Genomic DNA, 19,901 nt, shown 5'->3' on the forward strand with positions numbered 1-19,901 from the left:
GCAATTGAAAATGGGGGCTCTGCCTTGCAAAGACCTGAACACACCCAGGTCCTGCTGAACTGAATTTGGCAGAATTTCATGGGATGCAGCATCTTACATGACTGGCTGCCAGGAGAGAAGTGGAAGAGGAAACAGATTTAGGGCTTTATCTTGGATGTAGATACACATGTGGGCATGAAGGCCAGCATCTTAAAGTTGGGGTTTGGGGGTGACACAGAGCACTTGGTGAACTCTTCTGGATGGTTTCCAGGGATATAGTGTTCATGCCAGTCTCTAACATCACTGTGAGAACCGCATGTGCCTTTGCCCCACCCCAAGCAGAAGACACATTCTCCTATGTTCATTGGTTCTTCCCACCACTGATATATCTTGCAGGCTTAGCTTTTCCATTCTTGAAAGTGAATATGGAATTGCTCAATTCTCCTTATCTGAATTCAGCACAGACCTCCCTAGGAGACAGTGGCAAAAAACCTGTATCAAAGCAAAAGGCAAGAAAAGGAGGACTAGGGTTGCAATCCAACAGCGTCCTCTCAAATAAAAAAGAAAGTTAGACTAAAAAGCTAGAACTACTTTGTCTTTGCTCCCCTGTAGTGGATTAGAATATACACATGCACATGCATACGCTGTCAGTTGTGATCTGTAGGTAGGTGGTTGGTTGGTTTCCTGGTACCTGGGCATGTGGTTTGCAATCAGACAGGTTAAGCCCATTGCCCTTCTTCTCCCTGTCCCCAGTTCTCACCTGGGGAGGGCAAGAATGACTGTTTATAACAAGTCTATTCTTAGAGCTGACCTTCAGAAACACTGTATAACACCCAAACTAGGTACCTATGCATGGGGAAGCTGAGGTCACACGCACTCGCGAGACACACAGCTGAAATGCCACCAGCAGCCTCAGAAGGGATATGAGCAAGCTAATAATGTGCTCAGTTCAACAACAAGCATGGGACCATGGCAGCACAGCTCACACTTCAGAGCTATTAGGCTGGGAAGCCATCTGGCTGCTGGAAGAGTTAATATTTTACCATAATCACCCTTCAAGGTTCTAACCTCCTGGGCCTATTTAAACAAACTTAATTCAGAACCAGAGTTCTTCAAATCTATGCTGGAAGAAGAAGGGTTAAAAAAGCCACAAGGGACAGTGTGAATCCCTTCTTAAACACTCTTTGCACCCCACCAGAGGAGGCCATGTAGTCCACGAGAGTGACCTTTAACTAGCCTACCTAGCCCAAGCTCAGCATGAATGCAATTTACAGACCATTTCAGCTCTCAGCTTTCTTAACACAAAGAAGAAAAATCAAAATCCAAGCACAATGGAAAAGAAAGAAAGAGAGAGATAAAATAACCCTGCAGAGCAATCATGTCTGGGGCTGCTCTGATGGCTTTCTGTTCCCTTCCAGGACACAGAAATTACTCCCAGTGTGTTAATTACTCCCATTACCACAAACTCTCCACTAACAAGGACTAGCTAAAAGGAAGCATTGGCAGCAGCTGAGCAGTTACTGCTCTGTATTGCCACACTGGAGAAACCAGGCTCCCCCATCTCTGAGCTGGTACTAACCAGGAGAGCGATTTCTGCAAAACTCAACAAGCTTTTATTGTAATTCCCATGGCAGCTGTGCTGGGAACACTGGCCTTCCCTCAATTCCACCATCGTTAAAAGAGAACAAAGAATACCTGCTTTTCTAAAGACTTTGAAGCTCAACAGTTGGAAAGCTTTGAATCATTATCATTTATTTTACTCCTTCTGTAGTTGGTCTGTCTCCATCCCCCGCATCCTCTCCTTTCTGCCACCAAGAAGCCAGGACAGATTTGTAGTGTTGTTTATTCTACCAGATCCTAACATATCAAATGCAAAGCCAGGAGCTGCACACATCACAGCAAGGAATGTTAGCAGGGAATTCTGTTAATTCACAGTGCTGGCATTACTGATAAACGGCAAAACTGCTTCCAGATACCGCATCTGACAAGTACATTGTATTTCTATTTTCTTTTAATAAAAATCAAGTCTTTTAAAAATGTGCTTATTGTTACTGAAAATTGAAGTTTCAGCATGTCATCAATGCCTGAAAATGAGGCTGCTTCCAAGGAGATTTTCCTAAGACTAACAGTCTAGAATGGGTTTATTTTTCCTCAACAACATATTTCATACTGCAGAGACAGGCTAAGTTATTAGACACTCCTCAACCGAGAGACACAGTTGCAGTGTGGGGGGCTCCCAACTTTGAAGCAGTAAGAGGAAAAAAGTCACTGTTGCACTGCTTTATCAGCTAGCTACTTAGCATTAGGAAAAGGTACAGAGCATATAAAGCAACAACAAAATAAAAGTAATGGCTGGTACACCAACCAATAACACCTTTCTCTTCCTAGCTGTCTGTCTATCCATCTGCTTCTTCTTTCATATGCATTTTTTAAGTTCTTCATAAGCAAGAACAGTTTCTTTTCTGTTTGACATAATCTAGCAGAACACAGTCAAGAATGGAGCTCCCAGGCACTGCTCACGTACACATTAATAATAATGATTTTCTGTACTTCAGCTAGCATTAAAATACCTCTACATTCCAGTTGGCATAGAGTAGTTACTTTAAAAAAATAATTTAAAAAGGAAGAAAAAAAGCGTAAAAGGACTATCAGAAAGACTAGAATAAGAACAAAGGTTAAACTCATTCTTTCCTTCACTTCCAGATCACAGTCAATTCGTACTTTGTTCAACACACTTTTACATTCCTGAACCTGATTTCCAGTAAGTCAAAGAAGTTTGCATTTTTTTAAATGTCATGATAGTATATTACAGAGAGGGGAGACAGATGCAATCAGTTGGGTTATTTTATTAAAAATGTAACATGCATAGAGAGGGACACTGCACCTGGCCAGACTTCCCTGTCATTAGTATGGCCAGTAATTCATTTAGGTCATTCCCTACAGTCTGCTGGCTCATGAGAATAAGCAGCATCCACTTAAAAAGGAAATAAAGGGCCCATGAACATCTGGAATTTACCGTGGATTTTCCCATTATGTAAGATGTAGCACTCTCTACGTTTCATTGCAACTTCATAATCTCATGCAAAAATTTCTACTCAGCTTCCCACAAAGCAAACATGAACACCCAGACCTAGCAAACAGGTGTGATAAGCTGTCCACAGTGCAGGGAACGCTCAGCTCAGTGCCTAAGCTCCTTAAATAGCTGATGCTCTGTTTACAGATCAAATGGGAACGCCTTTCAGGGAGCCCAGTTAAACATCGGAATTGAAGCGTGAGGGATCGATGTTCACACAGCTCTCGCAGTGACTGAAACTGACCAGCACGAGGGAGCAAAGACACTGGTGACCTGGTAAGCACTCTAAAAGTCTACAGCCACTGTGAGATTAGGTGTCTGCTTTCTGAACTACATTCCTCCCTTACCACTAGCTCCAGAAACATGCTGCTTTTTGTGGGTATATATGCAACAGCAGGCTGGGAATCCCGTGCCATGGGAAATCACTGCAGTCTTCCAGCTCTCTGCTCTTTTCATCTTCTGATATACAAAATTCCTGCCAAAATTCACTCCGCCCCACTCCCCTCCTCACTTCTAACTAAGAGTTATTGGGGGGACATGACAAGAAGTTAGGCATAGATAGGTTTCTCAGTTCTAGCGTGCTGCAGAATGGAAGTGGAAATCTGTGCCAAGATAGACTACTAACAAAAATCTTTAAGTGTGTCTTGGCTGGAAAAGGGTAATACTTTAAACGGCTCAGGATATTGAAAACTTTCCAGGTCATCAAGGAAATGGCTTGTGGCTTTGTATGATAGGGGCCAGTTTCTAAACTAACCAGCAGTTATGGGACAGGGAAGAAATACACTAGGCACGCTGTACTTGCAAGGATTCATTTCAGCCTGGCCTGTGCCTGCAGCACTACATGGTGACCTGTCAGCGTGCACCAAACAATCCTCCGCCTAACCCAGACAGCCTGCTGGCAAGACTGGAATAACAAACCTGCCGCTCTGCCGCAGCAGTGGCCTCACAACCAAGGACCAAGACAGCTCTGGTGAAGGCTACCTAGGCTCCCAAGCCCTAGGACCCTCAAAGCAGAAATACAGTGCTTATGGCAGAATCTCTTTTGAAAGGAAGGCTGTTCATCAGACAAATTCAGGCTTAAGAGCCCTGTGAGCCCAAGAGCCCAGAGAGTGGGAGGAGTTACACACAGGACAGGGGTTTCATTATTGTTTTTTAATTCATGTACATCTTCCTGGATTGTATTTCTGTGCTTCACACTATTTTGCCCTATGAGTCTTCTCTCTAGTTATGGCTTTTCCTCAGAGACTTGCTGCTGTGAAATGTAGAAAAAAACATTAAGATGTGCAAAACAAAAGGATTTTTACAAAATTAAAGTATAAAGGATTCATCTGTTTATTCCAGAGGAACCACCTAATGATGAGGTAATGACACTTCCCAGAGTAAGAAAAACACAAGTGGTCAAAAAGGCAGGGAATGAGTACATGTAGCAAAGCACAAGAGGAATCATCGTACACATAGGGTGACAAAGAGGCAGACATTAGCTAAAACAAGAAGTCCAGAGAGCACATCCTGGGCTGTCAGAAAAATTTGGGCATGTCTGCAGGAAGGCTGGGGGAGAGCACAATTGCCTGATACATTTGAAAATGAACCTGGATAAAAACACTAGGAAATAAGTGTAACAGGGAATAACCTTTCACCACCTGAGAAACAGACTGGGAGCACTGCACCAGCACTCTTCTATTCTCTCCCTGTAATAAAACTCATTGCTGAAAACCCCAAACCAGGCAGCAATGTGCCAGGGCCACAGACCCAGGAAGCAGAGCCTCAGCCAGCATAATACCTCTTGTGAGTCCAGGGGAAAAAAAAGCTAACTAGCAGCATTATGGAAATTAAGGTCTTTAGAAACTATTTTAAATTTTCTAATGGAGCGCTTTAACACCACTGGAGAAGACATGTCTCTCTATTTAAGCATTAGTTGCTACATATTGATAAATCAATCACACTTGGTAGATTTAGAAAGACCTAAAAGATACACATTCTCCTGCAAATGTTCCTTTAAAAGTCAGATGGTCTTTTAAAGAGCTTCCAGCCTTGGGACTCACAGTGCAGTGCCCTGGAAGACAATTGACATTCTGAGTGACTGGGCTGCGAATTCAAAATCCCAATTCGAACTGCTCAAGTCAGGATTCAAACTCACATATTTTAAAAATAGGAAAGAAAAAAAAGAAAAAAAGAGAGAGTGGGGAAAAGACTTGAATTCCTGCAACTCCCCAGGACAGAATCTCTCAGAGTACAGATGCAATAGTGGGTCAGGGAGTATCTCTGTACCACAGGACATGCTTTGTGCTCTGCCTTACTAATTACAAATCTCCATACGCTTAGCAATACAGCTGACAAAGGGCAACTGTTTGTTATGAAAGCCACTAGTGAAAATGAAAAAACATTTATTACATTGAGGCATTTTCATTGAATTTTCTGGTTTTAATTAAAAAATGAAACATTCTAATTTACCTGGCTTTGGTTATAGTAACTTCCAGTCATCATTTGCTGTTTCTTTTTATTTCTTCTGGGAAAGGAGCATGGAATAGGAAAAGTGGGAAAACTGAGCCTGCTATATAAATAGCTTCTTCCCTAGCAATTGCGTAACTTTTCATTTCAAATCAATTTTAAATGTATTTCCTCCCTTTCAACAAAAAAATCTGAACATTCTGAATAATACATCCTTTCTGCTAACATTGTTTTCACAGTCTGAAAAGCCATTATTTTGACAAAAACATTATGAGCAGTTCTTGCTAACAGCACCCACTTTTTCCCCTTCATACCAAGCCCTGTGCTCAGCTCAGCGTTTGGCTGGGAAGTTCTGCATAGCTCCAGAGATTGGTGATGAGACAGTGATGGGTCTTGATCTTCTTTGGCACCAGTTTTCATCTCCTTCCACATAAAGCTTTTGCTAGCTGATAGCAAACTGGAAGCCAATGAGAAATGCTGCAAGATTAGCCCCAGTTTCTAAATTAAGCACCACAAACCCCCTCACCAGGAGCAGCAATGATTCTTCTACTGTCCACCAGCAAGGCAAGCAAGGAACAAACAAAAAGTAAAACTCTTCTCTACACCTAAGGAGACGCTCTGCCTAGGATATAGCTAAAACATGTGGGTGGGAAAAAAAATTCATTAGAGAGAGCACTCATTCCTGGGTAGACTGAGCACTCCAGTCTCCCACCCTACACCTGTCATGAGTACAAAAATAAGCCTGGGAGAAACAGAGGTAAAAGCTTTTCTAATCAACACTTAAAAGGAGGATACCTGAAGTGCTTGTAATAACCTGGCAGAACTTCTGTTTCCAAATTGTGTTGAGTAACTGAGATTTAGAAGTAACTAAGGAAAACGATTCCTTGGTACCACGGGCAACAGATGGTTCCTGCAACCTGCCAGTTGCCAGATTCTAGGCCAAACTTCTCCCTTGTGTAACTTCATCACACATTAATTTAACTCATTTTATCTATAGTACCTAGTTATCAGCTGCCAATATTTTGCTGCTCAGTAGTTCGTCATGCAATAAGATTCATGTTCTAGCAGTCAGGGTACATGCACGAGTCAAAAGAAGGCGGTTCATGACCTGTTTGTGTGGCCTTAGGCAAAGTGCTCTTTCAGGGGATATAGCTAGGACTACAGCAGCCACACTGTAAAGTTTAATTAGTGATTGTAAACTGCTCGACCCACTAAAAAGACAAGCTAACGTAAGAGCAACCTATTTTCCTTTATGACATTAATAGTCCCCTTTCAAATTAAGCAAAGGAAGATGTATCTATAAAACACAGCAGATTTTCTTTTGTTACTCCTGATCGCTCAGCCCCAAAGAAGCGCAGGTTTACTCAGCAGGCAGGGAGAAAGGCAGGGCAATGGTGGGGAGAGGGGAAGCCTTCATCTGCCTCAACTCCTGACCCACCTCCAGCTGCCCTCTTACTCCAGCAGCACCAGACAGCTTTTCACAGTACAACAGGTTCTCCCATGGAGAGCTGACATGGTCTGCACCTCCCCGGGGAGTGCCATGCCTACCATATGATACCTCCCTCCGGTGATACAACACGCAAAACTGGGGCACTCACCTTCCCCATTTAAATACAAATCAAGTGAATCTGTACAGTGGCCACTCTGTGTTTTAAATGGGAGACACAGCCAATGGTTTATGCACTGCTCAGTCAGGAGATCTGCAACCCCTCTTTTTGCCCCAAACCTCCCTCCCTAAGGCAGAACTCATCTTTGGGGCTCCAAAAGAAAGCAGTCAACCATGTGGGGAAAAAAGCGGGTATGTTTAACTCCATTTTTCACCAGTTGTCATCTAAAACACCTGAAAGGCTCAGAGGAAGGGAAAGGGGTAAAGTCAGGCAGGCTTCCTGTATGCAGCACTGTCCAGCACTAAGAATCAGCTAAGTACAACTATTTAAGCTTGCTTTATAGATTCGTGCATATTCCTCCACTTTCCTGGGGCTTTTAAAAGTCAAAAATAAAGGCAAGTTAAAAAGACATGCATCTAACAGGAGAAAATCCCTCTATGCATTTAATTAAGATCTAAATAAAAGAAAAAAGCTACAAAGCACATGCCTGTATATTTAAGTTAGCCTTATGAGAAAATACAAGGCTTTAGCTACATTTCATTACAAACGTTGTTTTAGAAAAAATGAGAAGCTGCTTTCAAAGCAGCTGGTTTTCAAACACGTGCAATGTCTACTTCTGCAAAAAGTAAAACTGCCTTCACAGTTTACAGGAGAGGGAAGACATACATCACTGTAAACTGCTTTACAGAATCCCTAACGTAGGATTTCCTACAGAATTAAATGAAAAGGGGAAAGGATATGGAAAACCCATCAGTCTACTGTGGTCTTCCAATTACCTCACAAATACAGGCTAGAAGTAGTCACCTGTTAAAAAATACATGTCAATAAAAGGTATACAGTTACACTGCAACACTGAGCCAGTCTGTTGTCTTGGACTACAGCTCACTGTTGGCTTTCTGTCAGACGTCTCCCAAGAGAATCCTGTACAGCTTCACTAAGACAAACACTGCTTGTCCAGGGCAGCAGAATTAGAGGCATTCAAAGTATATCTCCTAAAATATCCATTCCCGATAGCTTTTTCCAACTAGTGGGAGAAATTAAGATTGCAACTGTACCAACTACACCTGCTGTTCAATACACAACTAGTTGATTTTAAACCACAGGACTGCAGGCTGTTTCATGATGATGAAAATAAGACTAAGGTAACAGTACCATAGAGGCAAGAGTGTGTGATTGAGCAGAGGAGGAAGGCAACAGTAGCGTTCAGCAGAGTATTTGCTATTTAGGTAGGTAATAGAAATAAAGTCAGAAAAATTATTTAAGCAGCACTGCTGGGAAAACCAACAAACAAACAAAAAAACAACCACACCAAAAAAAGCATCACACTGATTCAATTCATTTCACAGATTTCAAGAACAAACCTCACTTAATCTTCACACCCGTAAAAGCTAAGAATCCCAAAACCCACAGGGACATCTTCTCCAGAGGTTCATCCCCAACAGACTCCACAACACAAGGCTGAGAAAATTCTCCTGTTGAAGGTTTTTCCCAAGACACCAGCTAGATACTGATGCCTCTAGCTACCCCATCCAGTGCACATCCTCTTTCAGCACTTTCATATGCAAAACACAAGACCTTGTACATTGAAATCAGCCTGTCTTTATTGCAGTAACTTTGCATTAAGAAGGGCTGGTGTGTGCTCCCTCCTTTCCTCCTCACTAGATTCTTGTTTCAGTGCCATCTCATACTGCCTGCTGCCAGAGTGGAACTCTGCCTCTTGCTCAGTCATTTTACATCCTGCTTCTCAACACCTAAACACACATTCACACACTTTTAGTAAAGCCACCCCTCTCCTCTTCAGTCTTGGCTATAACCCAAGAACTGGAGGCCACATCCCCCTTCTCCAGACCATCATGGCTTCTACAGCACTCCCAGCCCTCTTCACACAAGCTGAGGAGCCCCAGCCCTTCCATGTCTCTTCACAGAGATATCACTGAGGGTCTGGTGAACTTCTTCCATACTTCTTCTACACTGAATGACCAGAATTGCATGGAACTAGTAATTGTATCATATTGAGTTGGATCTTGATGGGTTTTATAATGCAGAAAGAAGCCCAATTAATTTAGGAATGTCCAAAGAAAACCCAGGGTACCCCAGCATACCACTCAGTCTAATTGCAGTCCCTACTAACCTGGGTTCTCCTTTGGTTATTTTATAGCTTACATCTCAGAGGTATTCAAGTGCATAACACTAAGCAATGTGATTAGAATTGATCCAGTGAGTCTCCTATCCTGCCCCAAGGGAACAATTACATTGTATTTAAAGGACGAAATTAAAGCAGTTGATTTTGAACCAGAGATCCACAGGTGAAAAGCCATGCCTCCATCCTTGTACTAAACCTCCCAGCCACAAAATATCTGTCCATACATATTGTATAACATTTTTTTATATATATTGCTAGTCTGCTACAAAGGTGACTGGTCATACTGATGAAATCTCAAGAACAGCAAAAACTGAAGTAGCCAGTGCTACAGGTGGGAGCTAAGCTAAGGGGACGGGCCTGCAATGTAAAGCATACACATTTTCCACAGTTATCAAAGAAAACATTCACCAATCCACTTAAGGTGATCAGATGAGGGTTTTGGTTCGGGAATTCTTTTTTTCTATTTTTAGGTAACAGATTAAGTAAGTTTAAGATTTTTCTTTGACCACAAGCTTTCTTCAGCTTGTTACAGGGGAATGGAACTAGTTTCCACTAGTGAAAGAGATTTTTTTAAAAAATCCTAAGTGGCGAATGAAAAAAGAGTGAGAGTCCCTGGGACAGTAGGTTTGGGTACATCAAAGCTACAGCCTCTATCAGAGAGCAGGATGGGGAAGAAGAGGTGGGAACAGAAACATGAGGCCTATAGTCTCCTGTAAAACAAGCAATTTTACTCATAATGCTATTAAGTGTTTTATTATCTCAGTGACTCCAATATCCCCGTTTCATGCTCCCAGGTTGGTGCTTTTCCATTATCAAGATCTGTCCACAATACCAATGGCCCAGAAAAGAAATTAGTTGCTTCCCCTTTTTAAGAACTGTGTTTGACTTTAATTACATTTATACTTGCTTGGGAAATCAGACTTCACTCTCAAGAGGACTAAAAAGGGGAAAGGGAAGGGGAAAAAAAGACACAGAGAAAAAGAAACAAAAAAAGGAGAGAAAAAGGTAAGGCAGATGAATCCAATTAAAAGTTTCTAAGCTCCTATTCCTGAAGTTTCAGTCAAAGCCACTACTTAGGAATATGGGGGAGTGTGTTTTTTAATTATTTTTTAAATTTTCTTTTATCAGTCATCTATTCAGAAAATTGCTGAATTATTCTTCAAGCAGACATGGTTATCAATCATTAGAAAATGCTTTTATCTGGAGCTGCCTATAAGAAATTGAAGTCTTTCCAAGATGAACTTAATGCAGATGGATGGTAACTCAAGGGAGAGGAAAAAAGTGAACATGGGGAAAGTCTGGTTACCTTTTCATCCATGGGGGTGATGACTCAAGACTGAAAAAACAAAGCGCTGCAGTCACGGTGCACAATCAGAGAAGATTCTGCAGAAGTGGATAAGAAGCAGTTATAACAAAGACTGCTCCATGAAAAATGCTTTTGCTTTTTTTCCACTTGTTCCTTTCATCTTTCATGCCTGAGTTTCTCAGTGACACAACACTATATTGCTTGGCCACGCTGTATCCACAGGTGCCAAAGTATCTATTCCTAGTTGGCTATTCTAGAGCTGCTGATCAGCACGCAGCAGCATGGTCAAACCTTCATCTTCCATTCCTTTCTCCCTCTCCTGCACTCCTCTCTTCCTCTCCTCCCAGCCCTTCACTCCTCTACCCTTACCCCTCCTCATTTCATTTTAATCAAGGTTCTTTCCTAATTAAAACAAACAAATATGAGGAAGCAATTAACGTCTTGAAGAAAGCAGATGGTGGAATAGTGCCATTTCGTTATTGCATTAAGCCTTAACTTGCTATCTCTTCAAACTTTCTGCACTTTAATTAAGCGCTGTTACAGGCAAGTTCAATGGGCTCTAGAGTAAGGTTTATCCAATTAGCTCCTGAAAAGCTGATGGTGCACGGTGGAAGGCTGAGCATGCTGTGCAGTATGCAGCTGGGAAGGGCAACCCCAGGGCCAAAACGGACTAAGAACTTTCCTCACACATGCAGCAGGCAGGAAAAGGAGCAAGGGGGAATCGAATGTCTGTGAGTGGCAGAAATGTAAACTAGCCCTGCTCTACCATGTTCTGGTGGAAGTTTTTCACTGCCCATGTCGCAGGACTAATGATCATGAATTCTTTGTGCACACATTTTAAGGGGCCATGGTGACTTTCAATGTCTGTGTCATCTTCCCAGAGAGAGGGCAGGAGTGAAGATGATCTCAAACACTGGTCAGAGAATATAGATAGCTTTTAGGCTCATTTATTATCCTACCATCTCCAGCATTCCCGTCACTTCAATCCTTGGTTTCCATTATACCCCCAGATACAATAGACTGACAAAGAACTGGCAATTAAGGAGCTTAAATCATCTAGAAAAATACACCCAGAAACAGAGGGATTCTTAAAATACACCCAGAAACAGAGGGATTCTTCCCCCCCCCCCCCCCCAATTTCTGTTTGCAGTCAGCCTGGCATTGCTGAACATGAGCCTCAGCAGGCAAAGTAAGCATCAAAGAGCAGTTCTATCGGTCAGGGTCATCCTCTCACTTGGCTCCATATACACATGCCAGAAATGTGGGCAATCAAAAGATGCAGTGATCCAATCTACCTCTGCCCTACCACATTCTGGCAGATGATCCGTTACTATTCAACACCAGAGAGATGAGTGTCTCTGAATCCTACTTGCAAACATCTAAGGGAAAAAACCCACCCAGCATGACGCAGATGGACACAGCCCTATAGATCCCAAGCTTCTCTGCACAGAAGCATCTCAATTCTCTACATCCATATGAGGAAAAATATACTACATCCATTTTATAGATAGGAATGCAAGCCACATACAATTTTTGTGATTCCCAGTGTCACACAGGGACTCTGGGGAGGAAACACTTTTCTGTTTCTCTCAACCACAAAGATCATCTTTTTTGTATAACCAAGGTTGGAATATGACTCATGGAGGATTCACAAATTACGAAGCCAGAGAACATCCCTGGGGGGCATCTGGCCTGAGAACTTCTCTGAATTAATTTCTGGTTGAAGCAGGGGCAAAAAGAAAATCCAATCCTGTCTTAAAGATTTCTATTAACGGAGAGTTCATAACAATTCCTAGAACATTTTTTCAGGGCCTAATTATTATAGTTATTAAAGACGGGCACCTTATTTCTAGTCCAAATTTGTCTATTTCAGCTTCTAACCACTTGATCTTGTTATATACCTTTGTCTGCTCAACTGGAGAAGCCTCTATTGTAAAAGCCTCTCTTAAGGATAAAAGACAATATACAACACACATTTGCTGAGAGATGAGACTCATATTGTAGTGTCCTGGCATCTCTTCATTCATCAGTTTCAAACTCGAACAAGGAAACCATTAAAACACAATACTAAGAGATGCAACAACAGCATGCTATAAATAATAACATTTTCCTAGCAGGCCTCTTCTTTTACAGTTGTACCATATACAATGCAAACGTATTTATTATGTTCAGTATTTAACTGTGTGAAACTCAGAGACTAGGAACATCCAGTTCCCACTATAACCATGATTTAGCCCCAAGTACAGATGTAAGATTTTGTGTTTTCCTGTGGATTTTATCATAATTATGGCTTAAACACACCATATGGAGAAGAGCTTTTAGTAGTGTTACAAGAACAGAAACTCTCAATTTCCTGACTTTGGGTGCTTAAATTCTCTGTTATATTATCACACTATAGGGTGGTATGCACACACAACAGGATTATAGAATCATAGATTCATAGAATCATTTAAGTTGGAAAGGACCTTTAAAATCATCCAGTCCAACCATAAACCTAACACCACCAAGTCCACTGCTAAACCATGTCCCTAAGCACCACATCTACACATCTTTTAAATACCTCCAGGGATGGTGACTCAACCACTTCCCTGGCCAGCCTGTTCCAATGCTTGACAACCCTTTTGGTGAAGAAATTTTTCCTAATATCCAATCTAAACCTCCCCTGCCACAACTTGAGAGTGTTTCCTCTCATCCTAGCACTTGCTACTTGGAGAAGAGACTGACACCCACCTTGCTACAACCTCCATTCAGGTAGTTGTAGAGTGATAAGGTCTCCCCTCAGCCTCCTCTTCTCGAGGCTGAACAACCCCAGTTCCCTCAGTCGCTCCTTATAAGACTTGTGCTCCAGACCCTCCACCAGCTTCATTGCCCTTCTCTGGACACGCTCCAGCACCTCAATGTTTTTCCTGTAGTGAGGGGCCCAAAACCGAACACAGTATTTGAGGTGCGGCCTCACCAGTGCCAAGTACAGGGAGACAATCACCTCCTTGCTCCTGCTGGCCACACTATTTCTGATGCAGGCCAGGATGCCGTTGGCCTTCTTGGCCACCTGGGCACACTGCTGGCTCACATTCAGCCGGCTGTCAACCAGCACCCCCAGGTCCTTTTCTTCCAGGCAGCTTTCCAGCCACTCTTCCCCAAGCCTGTACCATCGCATGGAGTTGTTGTGACCTAAGTGCAGGACCCAGTACTAAGCCTTGTCGAACCTCATACAACCGGCCTCGGCCCATCGATCCAGCCTGTCCAGATCCCTCTGTAGAGCCTTCCTACCCTTGAGCAGAACAACCCTCCCACCCAACTTGGTGTCATCTGCAGACTTACTGAGGGTGCACTCGATCCCCTCATCCAGATCATTGACAAAGATATTAAACAGAACTGGCCCCAAAACTGAGCCCTCCAGAACACCACTTGTGACCAGCCAACTGGATTTTAGCTCCTTTCACCACAACTCTTTGGGCCCAACCATCCCGCCAGTTTGTTACCCAGCAAAGAGTATGCTCATCCAAGCTGTAAGCAGCCAGTTTCTCCAGGAGAATGCTATGGGAAATGGTGTCAAAGGCTTTACTAAAGTCTAGGTAGACAGCATCCACAGCCTTTCCCTTACCCACTAAGTGGGTCACCTTGTCATAGAAGGAGATCAGGTTAGTCAAGCAGGACCTGCCTTCCATAAACCCACGCTGACTGGGCCTGATCACCTGGTTGTTCTGTACATGCCATGGGATGGCACTCACGATGATCTGCTCCATAACCTTCTCCAGCACTGAGGTCAGTCTGATGGGCCTGTAGTTCCCTGGATCCTCCTTCCGGCCCTTCTTGTAGGTGGGCATCACATTTGCTAACCTCCAGTCAACTGGGACCTCCCTGGTTAGCCAGGACTGGTGATAAATGATGGAAAGTGGCTTGGTGGGCACTTCCGCCAGCTCCCTCAGTACCCTTGGGTGGATCCCATCCGGCCCCATAGACTTGCGTGTGTCTAAGCAGTGTAGCAAGTCACTAATCATTTCCCCTTGGATTATGGTGGCTTCATTCTCATTATATTCATTCTTCATTATCAACATAAGATTCAAATAGTTTTATATGTAATCTCACATTAGAAGGGCATTTATATGTAACCATTTCACATCTATCCTTATGTAAGGCATGTTCAGGTTCATATGTGAAGTATTACATACAACTATACAGTGTTCTCAAAAAGCAGATATGTTCAGATCCATATACTATCAAAAAAGCGTTACCCTCAATTATGCCAAAGGAGGACCTATTTTGTACTAAGTGTATTGTCTATCTGATTATTTGACCTCATAAATCAATTTGGCCATGCAATTATAATAGGTAGATGCTTAACACAGATGCACTAATAGGAAGCAGCAGCATGCTGGCTTCTGAATTAAATCTGACTTCCCAGTTACACCTTATCCCCAACCTATCGCGCTGAGGAAATCCCAACAATGCCGCTAGAGCAGGAGTTGAGTCCATGTTGCCACAAGGACCAACATCCATCATCCATGCCATGTTTCTGCAGAGATTTAAAACGTGAGGGTTCAGTGCTGACTCCTGACAGGTGGATTTGCACACAAACCTGGTAACGAGTTGTCTTGCAGGAGTACCCAGAGGCCCTAACACGTCTGAGGCTTTCCTCCAGCCTTCATATCAGACACTAGTTAGATCTGCTCTGAAACAGCACATGCTATTCTGATCTCCTGTGCTTGTGAAGGAGGAAGCCAGACTAAGCAAGTTTTAAGAAAGCCTCCAAGGATGAGCCAAACAACCCAGAGCCTATTTCACGAGAAGAGACTAAGACAACATGGTATTTTTAGCCTAACAAGACAAAGGCCAGGACAGATGTCTGTCTATATACTGTCTATAAATGCTTTGGGGACAGGGAAGAAGAGAGATTTAAGCTGAAGAGCAAGACTGGCATCAGAACAAAGGTGTATATACTGGTTATAAGTAAGTGTATACTGGGAATTAAAATAGCATTTCTAACAATCAGCAGACTGAAGTTCTGAAATAGCCATCCACCCAGAAAAGAAGCAGACATCACAAAACTAGTGGGGTTTATTTTCATTAGAAGATATACAGCTACATGTCATAGGACTCAGGAAGTCCTCTGCAGCCCTGTGTTCCTACCCTGATCAAGGTAAATACTGTAAAAAACACACAAGAAGGCACAGTCTGAGCCCCGAAGCGCCAAGAAATATTAGAAAGGTTTTAAGACAAAGCAGAAGGATGGTGGGGGAGAGAAACTGTCCCCCGTGTACTGTTCCCAAAAATGCTTTAAGTCTCAAAACAGCTTCACTGTATATGAGCATATGCTGCAGGTCATACAGCTTCCCCCATTACACAGGCAATTGGAGTAGATCATTATAATGGCCACTTTTGGCCTTAAAATCCATGGATCACAGAGCAAGGTAAAAATGATACAAGCATCAACAGAAAACCTGAAATTCTACTCCCATTCACTCAGCACTTAGAACCTGACAGTTGATTCAGATCTCAAATATTTTCCTAGCCAGGAAACACAGCCTGACCTAGGGCTCATGCAAAGGTGAAATGTAAACTCCAAAACGTCTGATCTGTATTTGGTAAGAGCCCAGGGACACCTTCACAGCACTCAGTTTTGCATTTCTTTGTCATCATTTAACACGATCTGGAGAAACATCAGTCCCTAGATAAAAGAATACACCTGTATTAGGTTTGCGTGGCAAGGTTTTGGTAGCGGGGTGGGGCCTACAGGCTTCTGTGAGAAGCTGCTAGAAGCTTCCCCTGTGTCCAACAGAGCCAATGCCAGCCGGCTCCAAGACGGACCCACCGCTGTCCAAGGCCAAGCACATCAGCAATGGTGGTAGCACCTCTGTGATAACATATTTAAGAAGGGGGACAAAAAACTGCGCATTTTGCAGCTGGAGAGATGAGTGAGAACATGTAAGAGGAACAACCCTGCAGACACCAAGGTCAGTGAAGAAGGAGGGGGAAGAGGTGCTCCAGGCGCTGGAGCAGAGATTCCCCTGCAGCCTGGGGTGAAGACCATGGTGAGGCAGGCTGTCCCCTGCAGCCCACAGAGATTAACAGTGGAGCAGATATCCACCTGCAGCCCGGGGAGGACCCCATGCCAGAGCGGGTGGATGCACCCAAAGGAGGCTGTGACCCTGTGCGAAGCCCATGCTGGAGAATGTACCTGGCAGGACCTGTGGACCCATGGAGAGAGGAGCCCACGCTGGAGCAGGTTTGCTGGCAGGACTTGTGACCCTGTGGGGGACCCATGCTGGAGCAGTCTGTTCCTGAAGGACTACACCCCATGGAAGGGACCCATGGTGGAGCAGTTTGTGAATGACTGCAGCCCATGGGAAGGACTTGCGTTGGAGAATTTCGTGGAGGACTATCTCCCATGGGAGGGACCCCACGCTGGAGCAGGGGAATAGTGTGAGGAGTCCTGCCCCTGAGGAGCAAGGAGCAGCAGAAACAACATGTGATGAACTGACCACAACACCCATTCCCTATCCCCCTGGGCTGCTGGCGGGGAGAAGGTAGAGAAAATTGGGAGTAAAGTTAACCCCAGGAAGAAGGGAGAGGTGGGGGGGAAAGTGTTTTTAAGATTTGGTTTTACTTCTCATTATCCTGTTCTGATTTGATCGGTAACAAATTAAATTGATTTTGGTATTTTTCCCCAAGTTGAGTCTGGGTTTTGCCCATGACCACAACTGGTGAGTGATCCCTCCCTGTCCTTGTGTCGACCCATGAGCCTTTTGTTATATTTTCTTTCCCCTGTCCAGTTGAGGAGGGGTAGTGATAAAGCGGTTTTGGTGGGGAGCTGGCATCCAGCCACGGTCAACCCACCACACCACCACTAGAAGTCAAAGGTACAAAGTAAATATAGTAAACATAGTTTAACATGAGGATAAGGGACAAAAAGCATTTATCCTAAGAAACCATGAACAGACTCTGTAGTTGCAGTCTTTCAAGACAACTTTCAAAGCAAGATCATAACTATGACTTTTAGAAGCCCTTCCATAGGAACAGGCAAGACACAATCTCTGCTTTACCCACATTTCACTTCCTGCAACTATGCTCCATCTTACCAACTGCCCTCTGCACGTGCAGCCAGCACGCTCTTCAACCAGTCAGCCCTGCTGCCCAACTCCAGGAACAAAATACATTGAATCCCTTAAAAAACAAGACTACAGTGATCATTGAGCTTCCTCTAGAAAATACCCTCAGAGAAGCGCAGTCTCTAATGTGGATGAAGTGGGCGAAACAATCAGGATGGGCAAGGGCCAGAGCACACACATGACATTAATTGAGTGTATCTTGTTGAACTCCCAGATGAAATTCAAACCTTCCTTGCTTAGGAGTAACCAAAGAGAGCGCATTTACCCCAAGGGAGAGCTGACTCCTACAGCAGACTTTACATGCACACAAGTCCTCTACGTGGCTGAACAGATGCCAAGTCTGAGAAGAACTCTGGGGATCTTCAGATGAGAGAGAGTATCTAAAACCTGCACAAAACAAATATTTATGGTCTATAAATACACACAGGCACATTCCTCCTCCTCTCTCCACAGAGCAGAGACTCCCACTACAAAGTGTCTTGCAACATGTCAGACATATTGACAAAGCAAGCAGAAGTTTGTTTTTTTTTCTCAGCTCCAAATAGCAAGGACATGTTCTTTATTCCTACTCCTCTTGATATTTATCCCTCCCTTTCTTCTCCATCTTCTGCCTCGAGCCAGAGGCTTGTCTGCTGTCTCTTCATATTGGAAACATGCAAGCTTGTTTGGTTTAAAAGGTCAATCACAGCTTGTTTGTACTAAGTCTCTGATGCAAAAATCTCCTACTATAACCTAGGAAAAATATCGGAGAACAGGCAGTGCTGGATGGAGGAGTATGAGGTCTGGGTAACATACTAGGGCCACAGACACACAGTTAAGGCACTGTGGCTTACCGAGACAGCACCCATCAACCCATCAGCTGAGGGGTTCATGGGTCTATGATCTTGGTCAACAGCAAAAAATCCAATTTAATTCAGCTCATAACAAGAAAGGCTTAAGCCAAATTAGGTTACCTCATATTCATCATAAGCTAATAGCATCCACAAGGATGGTGACCATCAGACCAACTGATGCCTCATACACTGATCTAAAGCAATTGACTGTGCGTCACAAAATTTAATTCCTCAACTTCAGGAAAGGGGCTAAAACAACACCAGTTCAGTTTTACAGAAGGGGAATGGATAAAGCTATTAAGGCTGACACTTCCATGATCACAGGTCATGATACAGGCCAGGACATTTTAAAGATGTCCTGTGATTAGTTTGGGGGCTTTTTTTAATGCCTATAAAAAGCTTTAAAAATACAACACAAAATTTTAAAATGTATGTCATCAATGGGATGTTCTACTTAGTTTAATGGCAACAACTATCTTTCAAAATAAACTGGACAGAATGTGTGGTGCCACTCCTTAATTCTATCCAATTTGGCAATGCTGAACTGTGTCATAGGTTCTCTATAGGTAACAGTAATTCAGCAATCAAAAGCTGTCCAGAGCTGAAGTAGTGGATCCTATTCCCCACTTGCTTTGCCAATGGTTATATTGTGTAGCTACAAACTATCTGCTATATCTTTTAATTTAAAAAAGAAAAAGGTTGCAGTTGTTTCCTCTTTCCCTGGCCTGCCAAGGTATCATTGCAGAAGCATGTATTATAGTGTTGATAGCTGATGGTACTGCTAAGGCAGCTCCACAAGTATTACTTATTGGCCTGCATCAGATGCTGTGAGGATGAACATTATCCTCCACCATTGGCGGAGACCCTGAACCCCAGAGCTGGGTACCATCAGGAAATAGCATAAGTGTTCCTTCATGTCACACACCCCACAAACCACCTTATATCCACATTTCTGTGCTTTCTGTGCTGTAGGCCATGGAATTCATTTGCTCTTTCCTCCTCCCCTCAACTGTCAGAATAAAAAGAATTAATTTCCTTTTCCACTCCCAGGCCTGCCCCTCTGCCATCTTCCAAAGCAGTTTTTTTCCCATGGCATAGCCAGTGACCCTGGCCACTCCAGGACCTTAAGTGAAAACCTAACCAAACCACAAACTCTGTCAACTCAAAGACTAAAAACAGGTTTTGCTTTTAATTGGGTTTCAGAGGGACCAGCTCTTGGTACGTTATTTCCAACAGTTATTGATGGCCTTTCATAACTCACATAAGGACTCCACTCCGCTCTGCCACTTGAGAGTTACAAGACCATCAATAACCACAGAAAATAACGTACCCCAAGAGAGGCCAGAGCAGACCCTCCTTCTCCAAAATCTTCCTTTACCTATGTAGTCTGCGGTGAACCACAG

General features: G+C 43.3%; 1 protein-coding gene across 32 annotated transcripts in view; it reads right to left on the minus strand.

Annotated features, from left to right (window-relative positions):
- NRXN3 (neurexin 3) overlaps positions 1–19,901 on the minus strand; it is a 1,027,863-nt gene that overhangs the window by 981,548 nt on the left and 26,414 nt on the right. The window contains exon 2 of one of the 32 annotated variants that reach the window (XM_069783726.1): positions 10,557–10,633. The exons of the other annotated variants lie outside the window; for them this stretch is intronic. The gene's annotated coding sequence lies outside the window, so the exon portion shown is untranslated. The remainder of the gene's footprint in view (positions 1–10,556; positions 10,634–19,901) is intronic. 32 annotated transcript variants of the gene reach the window in all.

Source organism: Haliaeetus albicilla, chromosome 5 (genome assembly GCF_947461875.1).
Source record: "Haliaeetus albicilla chromosome 5, bHalAlb1.1, whole genome shotgun sequence".
Taxonomy (NCBI): domain Eukaryota; kingdom Metazoa; phylum Chordata; class Aves; order Accipitriformes; family Accipitridae; genus Haliaeetus; species Haliaeetus albicilla.